This window comes from Perna viridis, chromosome 5 (genome assembly GCF_037379345.1).
Source record: "Perna viridis isolate PV_CMFRI_1.1 ecotype Kerala chromosome 5, ASM3737934v1, whole genome shotgun sequence".
In the NCBI taxonomy this organism is placed as follows: Eukaryota; Metazoa; Mollusca; class Bivalvia; order Mytilida; family Mytilidae; genus Perna; species Perna viridis.
The window spans coordinates 42,532,392-42,547,510 of NC_142449.1; positions in this window are offsets into that span (position 1 = coordinate 42,532,392).

Sequence of the window (15,119 nt, forward strand, 5' to 3'; positions counted from 1 at the left end):
TTATTGATTTCTGGTTGCTATAACAATCTTTTCTATTTCAAACTCGGTAACCATTAGAACAGATCTGAAATTAAAACTTTCACCACCCACGTCATATATTTACATTTGAAATATTATCAACTTTTTGTTGTCAATTATGTATTTATACCATAAATATACCTGTAGACAAAGTAACGAAGTAAAAATACAAAACATAATTTAGAATGAGAAAGAAACTAACATTTTCTGAAAAATTAAAGCTTTTGAAATAAATGAACGATTCCTTAGTATAACATAGCAATAATCTGATTACTGGCTACCCGTTTAGCTATATTGTATCTAAGATAACAAGACTTTCAGAATATTTTGATTAATTACCCAAACTTACCACTTCAGTATACAAAATGCTACTTTTTACTTTTATATGTTTACAAATCAGTTGGCGAAAAATAAAAACACTAAAGAAACAAAATGCACTTTAAAACGTAGTGGGCGTATTGTAAGCATCCTAAAAATAATCATCAAAATAAAGAGCAGAAAAAAGTCCCCAATTAATGTTGCAGATTTACAACTTGAAACGTGCTCCACAAAGCAACATTTATTATTTATTTTTCGGTATCTATTTCCTTCTAATTAAAAGCATGTATACAAATCAGTTATTAATATTTGTTTATTTCAATTAGTATATTACATTTTCAATGTCATTTTGTACTTGAAAGCCTTGTACAATCTAACAATTGTCATAAATATAATGTTCAATATTCTAATGTGAATAGTAACTCTCACGAATTCATGTTTTGTTTATACGCTTGTACACATATCTGAAGCTATGAATCATTTCGGTAAATCACCAATGCCAGCATTAACACTACAAAGCTTGTCAGTGTCAATTTTGATTTCTTTAGACTTTATTTTTCCTACTTGCCAAGCAAGGCATGCTAGAAAACATGTATTTGGACTACGTGTTCAAGAAGCGAATATGCTTGATTAAAATAAATCTGATCGACTTTTAGAAAGTTCATGATTAAAGTTGTAATGGCGCGTGCGATTTCGAACTTCTACAAACACCATTAAAACAAATAAGAAGTATGTCATTTTGTGGAATGAATTATATTTATCCTATGAATATCAGTGAATTTTGGAATGTTTCTTGTGTAACTTAAATATTTCGATAATGCACACTTGAAATATGGACTTGGACCCACTTTCACCCCATCCCGGCCAATATGTCTTAAAACTCTTCTCGTGCACTGTGACCCTAACTTTTTTGACATAATATCAATTCGTCAATAACAAAATAAGCCAGGTAATGTCTTAAAACAAGTGCAAAAATTAGAAACATTCCATATAAGAGTTAACTTCTAATTGATTCAAAGCAAACTGGTTCGTTTTCAAAACTTTATTTTCTTTGGGATTATTTGAATCGTGGTGTGTGGACCAATCGACGTTAATGACGTTACAGCGCCAAAGTAAGTTGTACAAAATAACTTTGTTTTGCTCAAAAAAGAACCAACCAATCAGCAAGTTTGTTTCAAATCGAATTAAATTATTCGAAAATAACAATAATTGTTGAGAAGGCCTATTTAACAAACGTCATTATAGACTGATAAACTAAATAAAACTGAGCCGATAACGCTTAAAGATTCCGACTTCCGCACGCTTGCTAAATTTGTTTATGTCTTTCATCACTCGAAATCATATTTTGGTTATTCGGTATATATCTCTCATACAGAAAGCGGTATTGGTTTAATGAAGTATTTTATTGTGATCTCTTATGAAGGGCGATATGTTTTATATTTGGCGTTGTTATTTTGAAATTGCTAACTTTTGATATGTTCAATACTAAGATTTAGAGTTTAAAGTTGCATAGCCATGGATACATGTATGCTCAGCTTTTGTTGCTTCCATCACTATCACTACTGAACTTCACTGATCGTTATTACAATGTAACGGATGCCGCTGAATCAACAGACCACACTTACCCTTCAGGGGCACCTGATGTCACTCTCAATTTTTCGTTAGAATTCATATTGCAGATATTTTGGGTCTTTGTGTGTGCTTCATTATTTCCCTATCTTTTGTTTTAAACATATTAGTAATTGTATTTTATTATGTTGTCTTCATTGTGTATGTGGATCATCCCGGACAAAGTAACAAAAATAAATGACTCCAACTCGGACTCAACACAAAACTGGGAGCTTAGACCATGTGAACCGGTAGGGTAAGCAAAGACGCTTTTATGATTGAACATTGTACCTTAGTTTTTTTCATTCAAAATAGTAGGCTAATAACAGCATAAAATGCAATGAGTCTTAAACGAATACAATATTTGCTACGACCCGATCATGTCTCTTGAAATGGAAATATTTTTACAACTCTTGAATGGTATGAACTTCATATATCAATGAAAGACATTATTCAACTTCCGCATCCCCATTCCAAATATAATCTCCATTTGATTTTCAAACATTAAAACAATAAATCTTTTGACTAAATATAATTTATACGTGAATAAAAAATTGCTAAACCGGTTTCCCCATATTCCTCATCCTGATATCCAATGCTCCTATCTAAACGAAATATTCATTCGTTATCTCTATTTCCCATCCCCATATCATGTTTTCCCGAGACCTGGAAATATGTAGTAGAAAAAGGAATGGATAATGGTGAAATTGTATCAATCTGCGCCATGAAAACAGATTTGCTCAACGTGTCATAGTTTTTCTTTCCTCTTTTGTCTACCTCAGACGACTTTTTATGAGCAACTCGGTGGGTGTTTCTAGAAAAGCAGAGGACACTTACCCTACCGGTGCACCAAAAAGTTTTCAATAAATGTTGAAGTGACTTAAGCTATAAAAGTTAGATGAACAAGAGCAAATGCAACGTTTATAGTGCTATTACATAAGGTAAGGCTATCAGAAATAAGGTAAGGCTATCAGAAATAAGGTAAGGCTAACAGAAATCTATGTATTTTGAATTTTCTGCTAATCCATACCTGCCAAGTTATCAGTTGATTTTGTCATCAAAGACATAAAGATTAAGAAACAGGAATACTATATTTTGCAGTAAGAAAGCTAAAATTAGAAAAGACAATGGTTAAAACAAGACAAGCAAGTTAATAAGCACAGGCATCAATAATTTCATTAATTTCATAAAAATTCCTACCTTGCTTACTTGTCCGGAGCATCTTTTTTTGTGGGAGTTCATATTGTGAGTGCTTTAGATTTTTTCCTGTGATGTCTTTTTTCCCTTATCTTTAGTTTTATGTGTTCTTTTTTAGGTTCGTTTATGTAGAACGTCTCTGTTTCATATTATTACGTTTTTTACGTATTTGAATCATCACTTCAGTATTTTTTGCCGATATATATCTATTCATGTCAGACTAAATTATTAAAGATTATTTTAATCGGGTAATATTGACAATCCATTTTTGTAGATACAGGGCATTCAAAATACCGGTTACCTGGTTTTCTTTCCAAAATACACATAGATAAGGGGAACATGAATTTGTTAAAACGTTCGTTTAAATCTGTCCTGCATATTTTTATGTATATCACTTAAAATCCTAATAAAACATAAAAAAATACAAATTAAAAATATAACAACACATAATAAAACAAAAATCAAAACAAAGCTTAACTTTTCATGGTAACATTTATATGTATAAAAGATTCCAAGGACAAAGACTAGAGAGGAAAAATAGATACACACAACAAAAAGCATGAAATAACCACAATAACATGTACAAAGAAACAAAGGTAAATGAGCAACCTGGAATCCACTAAAAACTGGGAGCACCAGGTGCACCGGTAGGGTGATTGTTCTCATCTCTTCTGTTTAACATTTTACGTTGTAAAATTTTACGTTATGAGTAGTCGAAAAGAACATAAAAAAATCGGTTCTCAAACTAAAACTAGCATGTTCTTATATACCAAAATAAGCTTAATTGGTCAACAAACTGAAATAGATAAAGCAGGTCCATTACTGCGCTTTAACTTTTTTATTTATAATAAATAGAACCAGTATCGATTGACAAATTAGGGTCCGATAAGGTAGTTTTGTGTTTTTTTAAACTGATACCTTGAAACCTGGCAAAACTAATCCCTAAATAACCCGAAAACACTACAAAAGTTTCATCGTAGTCATCATGAACTCGTGGATCGTTACGGTGTACCCATCTGCGCCATTAAAACTGATTTGTTGAAGGTGTCATAGTTTTCTTTCCTCTGTCGTCTACCCGGGACTTGACTTTTTTATGAGCAACTCGGCGGTTGATTCTAGAAAAGCGGAGGACGCTTACCCTACCGGTGCACCTGGTCCATGCTCCCAGTTTTTAGTGGAGTCCGAGTTCTTCATTTGCTTTTGTTATTTTGGTTCCCTTGATTACTCTTCCAAGAAATATATTTTTCCGATGCAGTCGGTATAGTTTCGCTTTTTACCCTTTGACCTTAAAGACGCTCCTCTATGGAAATGCAAGTCACCTGATCGCAAATCTGTTTTTGGATAGGCCAAATACTGACAACTCAGTGACGTTCGAAAAAAAAACTGTATAACAATTTAAAATTGCGTGGCATGTGTTATTTCATTGAATGAAATGTTGAAAAATATTAGTAAAAAGAAAACATTTTACTGCGTCGGCTATCTTTTTTAAAGATAATAATTGTTTTATCTATAAATGCCATATTTTTAGTGAAACAACAATGTATAATGTTTTTAAGTCGAGTTTTAACTGCGCACTGGGAAAAGAAGTATACAATGTCGAAAAATCGTAGGTTTTAATGCTATTATATTCTGAAAAAAATCTTGAATTGAGGGTCTCCAGAAGATCTTTCGAATTTTTCTGGATCCACATTGAATTAACATCACTACGGGAGTAAGGAGTGTTGTGGTAGGACCGCAGACCCTCTTTGACAGCTGTGAGTATAGAACCTAAAAGTTTTTAAAGAGGTTTGTTGGTACATTTTGCAGATCCAGCTATATAACGTTGTTTGTATGAATTCTTGTGGAGTTTAAGAATCTAGTACATAGAAGGTAAATCACAATCATCGTCGTTGATAGAGACCGAAAGAGGATAACACAGATTTATGGGTTTCCACTATCTCTTCTTTGGAGAGTGTAGTGGCAATATAGGTCTTATCACTGCTATTATTTTCTACGTCTATAATTCTTTACAATCTTCAATTTTCAGCTCACTAAAATTTGTGATTTTTTTTTTAATTCTTGGACCAAGTCCATGAATATAACTACGATAGGTATGTGGTGAAAATGAGGAATCATTGATTGGAAGTGAAGGTAGATCACACTTAATTTTTCTAGTAGATAAATTTTCTTAGATTTTTCTGAATAAGCATACTTTAGAATTTAGGTCACCAAACTTGATTTTGAGATAATTGAGCCTTATTAAAGCCAATATTCTACTACATTGTTTTTGATTATGTAGGGAATTATTTAGCCAACTTCTAAAAAACTGGGAGATAGAATTTATTATAACTTTATATTAAGAACACTTAACTGACATTCTTTCATATTTCAAAATGAAAATTGGGTCAACGAACTCTATTTTTTGCAATATTAAAACACTACAATTCCCTATACATTTCAATAGAACATTTTCACACCAATTACCTCCCCTTTGAAAGAAAGTTCCCGTCAATTATCTTACCTTGAGGGAGGTTTTTAATTTTACCACTCCAATATTTTATTTTAAAAAAACAAAACATTTGAAATAATTTATACATATTATTTTACATCATTTCAAACACTATTAGTTAATTGAAAATACATGTATTTGTATGATTTTGCAAGATTATATAAATGAATGCTCCGTGTAATAGGTATGATCTACCTTAAATTTAATAGAGCATTGAATTCGCGTGGATGTTGAAGCAAGCCAAAATCAGAGGCGTGGAATATTTGAGGAGTTAGCGACTTTTAAGACTTCAGTCTTTGATTTAAAATAAGGAGAGAGCGTCAACGACGTCACATAGATGCCACGAAACATGAATGGCTCAAAAATATATATTACGTCGGAAGTGTCGTACCATTTCGGAAATGACGTATGCAGTAAGGAAGTGTTTGTTTGAACTTTTACGCAGAAGCACAGCATATGTTATAAGAAGTCTCACATGTTCTCGTTTTTCGCAAAGTTAAATGTTATTAGAGTGCAAATTACTTCGTCCTTCATACCTATTTATCATGCTAGGGACGGACCGTCATCGACTTTCTATATGCACTGTATGTAGACGCTCTGAAATACGATTTGCTCAAAGTGGTTCTGTCGGAAGTGACGTATTTCGAAGATGACGTAGTTAGGAAATTATTGTTTGAACTTTTAACGCACACGCTATTTATGTGTTATAGGCAGTCTCGCATATTCCATTTGGTGGAGACATATGCAATATAACAACACTGCGGTGCACTATGATCTTCTATGAGTACAAATAGCTCCGTCCCTCATAGGCAAAGCTTAAAATCACATTATGTTGACAATGATTCCAGGTGCAAAAATATATCACACCTTTGTACACCACTTCGTCAAAATAAACGCCCTTAATTAACTCTTTATCAATAAGCATGTACAAAAATGCAAACATGTTTTAACTTGACATGCACCGAAGAATTTTAGTTTATTACATGTACGATATGCCTGTAGTGTTTGGTGCCTATTTTAAAGTAAGTTAACCATGTGGATATCAAATTGTCATCTATAGCAGTTCTTGTCGTGTTCTGACGTCATAGACATTAATATAATGGTTACCTTAGTTCCTTTTTTTCTCACACGTCGCGACTTTTGCTACTCATTCATACCAGTAACTGATCTAGTGTTTTTGTTTGAATTTTTTTTCCAAAGAGTCAAAGATTCATTATGTATTATCATTAGCATTTAATTAAAAACATCGTCCTTTACCTTGATTTTGATTAGTTTTGTATTTTTGTTCTTTATTTCTTATAGAATATAAATTATGAACTTTGAAAGTACAATATACATGTACTGTATACATAATCATATATTAGGGCCTCATGAGTACATTATTGTTAAATAAAGTCGTTTACAATAGCTGTGACAAACTAAATATGGCCAGAAATCAATTTATGTCTATGTATCAAATAGGACTCCAGCAGAAAGCAACAGTGGCTGATCCAGAAGCGATGGTAAGGGTCTGTGGTCGGAACCCTTCTCTTGTCGGTAAATTTCGTTAAGTCCGTGCAAAATTATGGCTAAAATGAGGAAATAATAGACTGGAAGTCCCTTTTTCTGAAACCCCAATGGAATAAACTCCATTTGCGGAATTTCTTAGTCCGCCCTGATGAATCTTTAAGACGTCCTATTTAAAAAAAAAAAAAAATCTGATTCTTTTTTTCCACGAGACAATTTGTCTAAAAATATTTTTGGTAATGACTCGTTTCACTCTGGATTTTCTCTTCTTGCCCCTATAAGTGAATGTTTTGTTTACGTGACATGGTAACGAACAACAAACTTGTGTATCAGATACTGATACATATAGGGTATGTTCATCTTTTGTTAATATAATTAACATAAAACTATTATGGTCATAATCACAACTTAATTGATTGACATGCAGTTTCAATCCTATAAAATACATGATATTTTTACGTAAAATTCACATCTTACCGGTTTGACAACTCACCGAACTTGACACCGGATTTTACTTATTTACAGTAGGATGGTTGTCGCTGGTTGAACATGACATGCTTTCCTTCCGGAGCACTTCATGTCATTCCCTATTTTTGTGAGAATTCATAATGCAAGCACTTTAGTTTTTTTTCAAGCTCCGAACAGTGTCAGACCTAGACACTGCATCAGATAATGCAAGATTTTTGCAAAATCGGGACAAATAAATGATTTTACGCGACGCGGTTGTAAAACGACGTTTGATTTGGAAAATGTCAGAAAAATTCTAAAGGCCTGCTTGCAGCGGGTAGTAAGAGAGTAAATGAACGTTTGTCGATGCGTGGACCGTGCATGTTTTTTTGTGTGTGTACCAGCTTGGTTTCTTTTTCTTCTGTTTTTATTTGTAATTGTATTTTATTATGTCCGCTACATTGTGTATGCACTGTCTGCTCCCTCTTTATGCACTATAGTTTTGATGTCTCTGTTTTGTTCTTCTATTTTGATGTTTCAGTATATAACTTAACTGCTACATGTATCTTCCATTTAGCTTTTTTCATCAAAATATATTCGAGGACAGATTTTTAAACTATCCAAGAGATCTTGAGAAGGAATACTGTCTGGCTGGTTGACGTCATGCATACAGCTACGCCAACATATATTCAAATACAAATGTTCCTTTTCTTAGTGTGGTACAAATCAAATTTACTATATTTTATGTTTTGAATTATCACCTACTTCATAAACAAGACATCCGCAGAAACATGAAAATGCTGACGTAAAAAAACTACGTAAGAGGCTATCCGGGATGTATATGCTTAATGAGTTTCATTAAAAAAATTGGAGAGAGTAAATAACAAAAATATTATCACTTGTGCCAAGAGCGCTTGAGGATTTAACCCGTGCGCGGAACAAATTCCGTCATTAAATCTAGGCGTTCTTCGGCACTCGCGATAATATTTTGGTTATTCAATCTCTCCAATTAATTATCCTATAAAGTGGACCATCATACAGCCTTCTGTTCATCCGCTGATGATATCTCTACATACAGAAAAACAATACCGGTTCTAAGATTCATTTATAATTTTAAGGATGCTTGGAAATAAAATGATCTTTCAGTTAGGGTGCACTATACAGTTACATTAAGGCGCACTGTTTCGCACAAACTTAACACTTAAAATTAAAAGTTGAAATTTGGTGGATATATTATTTAAATTTAGATAAGCATTTATACCTAGAACAATGTAATACTATATGTTAATAAATATGTAATTTCATACTGGCCCTCTTATAGGTTTGAGGTCTGTCATATTGGTCGAGGCGGTCGTATTGGTCCCGAGGCATCGCCGAGGGCCAATACGGCTGTCGAGGCCAATATGATTGACCGAAACCTATAACAGGGCCAATATGAAATTACATATTTATTGACAATTTTATTAACCAACTCAACTAGATGATTGTAGAACAGTTGTTTTTGTGTTTTGTCAAGAACGTGTAGGTTTATTTGCATTAATCAGTCTTAAATATCTTTTTTGTATAAAACGGAAGATTTTTTTGTGTTTCTGCAGCTTTTAGTCCAGGTGATCAAAGTTCCTGAAATAACACAATTCTGAAAGAACATTTTAGATATACAATTGTGCAATTGAAATTATATTCTGTTCTTTTGATTTAGGCATTACAATAGGGTTGCCAACTGTAATAAATTATTGGTTTGCATATCATAGTTATGTTGGATTCCTTTTTGTTTTGTTTTCTATGTGCACATCCTTTGATTCTAGTTTGTCTGGTTTATGTTACATAATGTATGTTTTTATATTTGGTCTGAAGCTCTTTAGAGCTTGTGATTGTATTTGAATGATATGCCAAATCAAAATCAAGTTTTCTTACCTTATTCTAAGTTTTTTATTTGTTTGGTTAATTACATGTTTAGATACATATGTATAAATAATCCAGCAGGATAATGAAGTGATACTTTCTAATTTAAAATGGTAGTGTCAAATGACCGGAAGTTATGATGCCGTATTGGCCCTGGTTTGATCCATATTAGCCCTCTTTTGTCATATTGGCCCCGTACAGATGCCTGGTTTGAATTCATATCAATTGGTCAGTTTTAGACATATTTTAACGTATTTTGAGTAGTTGGTTAATAAATGTTATGATAAACAGGTGTAACTTAAATGAAGAATGGTATCCGGAACGTTTCAGTCCCCTGCCGTATTAGGTTCTCTCCTCTGCATCAGATGGCTGATTTTCAAAATACCTTATTTCGCACGATTTTTGGGACTAAAATTGTGAGAGAATGAATCGAAAAGGGTCTTATTATTTTTACCTTTTTTCCATCTACTCCATGCATGTTTTCATCCTGTGGTAGTGTATAAGTGCCTGATATTTTATATAACATAGTATTTGGCTGTTAATTTTGGAAAGGCACCCATAATTTGTACTAAATCTCAGTCATATTTTTTCAGTATGTTACCATGGCTACTGAATTTTATAACAATAATCACTAAATAACTTACAAATGACTTTATGTGACCTAACATGCTAGCACATGACAATACACCTAGCTACCCGAGAAACCTAATTACACCTTAAAACACGTGGAGTAGAATACGTATGTAAAAGTCGAAGAGCTTTTCTCAATTTGTTTCATTTACTTCATACTTTACTTTAATAGTGTTTATTATCAAATATACGTTCTTATATAATTATTCTGTTATTAAATCAGATATAGATTTTGTTTTAGCCACCTGTCCACATGATTGCATGCACTTTTCTTAACCGTGTCCTTGTCCGTATTTGTGCAGATTTTAAGTTTTTTTTTTCAATACTTGAATTAGGTCCCACTATATACATAGGTCACTGCAGATAAGTTTATGACAATTTGTGGAAATAAAGCTATATTGAGACACTTAAACAAGCAAATCCAACATTTTTTTCCTGTAAAAAGTATATATTTTTCAAAACCTTATATTACATGTATGGAGATCCATAAAAATAAGATAGATATTCTTTTCTACTTTGTTATGAAAATCTGTAGCCATGGTAACATAATGAAAATATACATCAGTTTTCATAACAAATTTTGGGTGCCTTCCCAAAATCAATTGTCAAAAAACAGGTTTTCTAAAATATCAGGCACTTAAAAACTGCCAGAAAAAGTAAGTTGGCATGGCAGTATTGCAAAAAAAAAAATAAAATAAAAGTATACTTTTTTTCCGCTCATTTGTTCATGATTTTAATTCTTAAAGTTTGTGTGAAATTTTGCATTTTTGAAAAACAGCCTGTTGGTGCAGGGTAGAGAAACCAATCCGGTGATGACCTGAATCTTTCCGGATAGCTTTAAGCATGCATTTTACAGGTCTTCACCTTCACAAGTATTGTATCTATTTATGTACGATTGCTATACTACTCACAATCAATATTTCCACCAAGTATCATCTCTTATTTTTAAGTTTTACAAAATTAGACCGGGTCAGTTTTGTGTAAAAAACGGTGCACCTAATATCCCATTTGTACAGTGCAACCTTGAGGAGAAGGATTTGTTTTAACATAGAAATATTTTGTATTTCTTGGAAAGCTCTGTATATGAGGATTACAGAAATACCAAATTTATTTATATTGAAGAATATATATTGAGTCAAGAGGCAATCTAATACTTGCCCACCTCCATCAGATTCAGTGCATTTCTACCTTACACTTAGCTGTATGCATGTAGGTCATGAAATTGGCTATTTTTTCAGAAATAGTTTGATTACAATAAATTACAAAACATAATAGTAAAAAGACAAGGATTCGCAAACAAGCATAGCTTAAAGTCCGTCTCCTGACAATTTGGTTAGCACATGTTCTATTGCACACTCACATGTTGTGGTACCAGTATCGTATTGCATATCCCTGAGCGGGTGTACGTCAAAACATGGATGCCATAAAAATATAGTGCATTTTCTTTTTGCCTCTCTACAAACTAATGTTTTGTCAAAAGACATGAACAATGACTTAAAAAATAGAGCAAACATCACACTGTAAGATGAAGAACTTTTTTAAAAGAAAATCTAACATAATATCATAAAAATGTTCCACTGAAAAGGTTGGTTTGGTGAGTGCAAAACGAAAGTGAAAGTAGGGAAAATGGCTATTTATAGTTCAAGACTACTTTTCTGTCCAATCTTCGTGGACTCACCCTATTTTCTTTGCGGGAAATTATTTTTTCACATGTCCTTAGAAATGCTACATAAGTGAGAGTTTTATTGAATCAATTTACATGTTTTTTAAAAAATCCTAAAAATATGCACTTCACTATAGAAGTCTATGGGAAAATTAATACGATACTGAGACCTTGTATACTAAACATTTTTAACATTCGTTCAGCGTGAACAAGATCCAACATACCTGTATTAGTTCGATCAGCTTTGAAACTCTCTGCCATACTTTGATTTGATTGTAATCTTCTGCTTCTTACAAACATTGTAAACAACAACTGGAAAACTTCGCGCTTTAAACTTAATCTTCCGTGCGCTTGCTTACCTTGTAAATGATAATAAGAATTACAAACACTTTTCTGATCACGATTAAAGAGCGCTTGTGGCGCCCTCTTTATCAACACGTTATTAATTCAGCCATTTATTGATATCAATAAATGTTTAATAACATGTTTATAAATATTTATTAACATGTTAATAAATTGAACAATTTATTGATATCAATAATTAATTATCAACATGTTGATAATCATTTATTGATATTAATATATATTTATTAGCAGGTTAATAAATATGTAAGATTTATTGATATCAATAAATGCCAATTTATTGATATCAATAATTTATCCTTTTTATTAATTATTCATTTATTAATATCAATAAATGAATTATTGATATCAATAAATGGGGAATAAATTCCACAACGGCTTGCCATACAAATGTGTCTGGGAAGATTTTATAATCCGATATTCATGATATCAAATTGTCATATATATATATATATATGAACAAAGTCACAAGAATAAAATTTGTAGCAAACGTACACATAATAAAGACAAAAGTACAATCACCACATCACTATAAATTCAAGCAATATCAAATAATATGAATAATTAAGTAGCTGTCTTTGTAAGAATCATGCAAAATCTTAAAAATGTGATACACCCAAACAAAGGCTACATATTTTTATTCTTGTAATTAGGTTGTTTTATGGGTCTATACTAAGGAATGTGTGATTATTCATTCAAATCTGCCTGCTCTTAGGAGATAATCCACATTGATAATCCAGTAGATTCTATTGTATTTGAGTGCAATTTACAGAATTATCTCGCTTAATTTTGAAATCTACAGTGCATTCTATATAATTTTTATCTCCTAAGAGCACAGGTTATATGAAAAACCACATGTTAATTTCTGTTTACTATGACATTTCAAACAAAATATTAAAAATAAAAATATGTAGCCTTTTTACCCATGAATCACATTTTGCATGGTCCTTAGGTGAAGTCCTACTTAATCAAAAATCGAAGTGCGGTAAGAAAAGTAAAGTTGAAAGTAACAAATACTACAGCGAAAACGACGGGTGGGATTTAGGGAGAGTTCCGAGGGATCTAACTTGCAAAAATTATTCAATCGACCGTTTTAATCTCACAACTGAAGAGTTCCAAAAGGGGGAACATCAAAGCTGGCGGATAGGACAGTAAATGTGCCACATTAAAATTAAACAAAACGACTATAGATACATTTTGATACATTACAGAATTACCGTGAGACTATACGTAAATATTGGGGGAAATAATATTAGGATATATATGTATTGGTTTTTCAGGCCATTGGATACTCATTGAGAATCACAAGAAAAGTCGTGCCTACATTGTGCGAAGCACAATTTGCTAAAGTTGATTTTAACCTTAAAGGCTGCATACTTTAGCTGCATGGCGAGCCTATGGCTTTCCCGTCACCGTCTGACATCGAATTCAGTCTTCTCTCTATAGCGCAACAAACCTCTAAATGACAGAACTATGTTTCCTTGTGCTCCTAGCTGTTGCCTATATATTGTTACAGATTGAAAACATTGATTTTGTAATGAGACAGCGACAACAATGAACCATTCCACAGAAGACATTGATTTCGCTCCTTATTCAGGCTAGATACCTTCGATCAGTATACTGTGCGTTTTTTTCCTGGTAGCCAATACCTTATTTCCCATTCATTGGTGGCCATTACCTTATTTCCCATTCATTGGTAGCCATTACCTTATTTCCCATTCATTGGTGTCCATTACCTTATTTCCCATTCATTGGTAGCCATTACCTTATTTCCCATTCACATGGCACTGACAACTATATAACACGATTCAATATTTTTCCTGCCTATTATTTTCTACTACCGTACATGTAGTAAGCTGATTCTCGGCTGTCTTAAACATCGTAAGCTGATTCTCGGCTGTTTAACAATCGTAAGATGATTCTCGGCTATCCAGAACATAAAGGAAACGCATACAATAATATGGAGCATTCTGGAGAGAATCAGCTTACTTCCGTCGCACTTAAAATATAGGACGGTAATTTTCCGATAGGAATTACGACGTCGTCAATAAAACGAGAGAACGTCAGTTTTTATGGTCTGACAGAATATTGCATCACGTCATGCACATTGAGATCGATTCAATATTTTCTGCTTCGACTAATTAAATAGAATCTTTTGTTGAGCTTTCCCGAAAATGTTATGTGATATGAGACTTGTTTGCCTACAAAAGATGGATCTCTCTAAATATGCATGCATTCCTAATACAGTGAATCCTTGCTATACCGAACCTCTTTTGGACTTTAAATTTGGTTCGGTATAGACAGGTGTGACATTGTCGTCAAACAGGCCGACAAAAACGATTTATACAGTACATCACAAAAATAAAATGCTTAATAATAATTTTCGAAAGATATCGTAAGATTCGGGCTTCAAGTTTTCCCAAATTGAGGGGTGACGTACATAAACTTGACCCAAAATGTAAAAGCCACCGAGTAAACTGGTACTATTAAATTATACTTTTCCTAATGTGCGTACTGCAAAACATGAAATTCTTCTTGAAATAGTTTTGATTCAATGAATTCCACTATTTATTATTTCCGATTGAATGAATGATTGATTGATTGTAATTCAACGTCCGCTGACTCACATATTACATGTGTTTTAGGAAGAAAGACATTTTTGTTAATAGAACAAACCCTGTTTGGACATGCTCAGTGCCGGCTCGCAAAAGCTTTAAAAGTATGTATGTCGCCAAACTCGGTCACATTATATTCCAATTCTGAATATTCTTGGCGAAAAAAAACAGAGACTACCAGCTTCAAAGCCTTTGGGATAATACGATCAAGAACTGAGCTGACGATTCCTGCTGTCGAGGTAAGTACAAGCACGCAACCATGGGTATATGCATGCCCGGCAAAAATGTCGCCCATTGGCCATGATAACTTGTGTGCGGTTGTTTCTAAAAAAGCAGAGGACGCTTACCCTATCGATGCACCTGA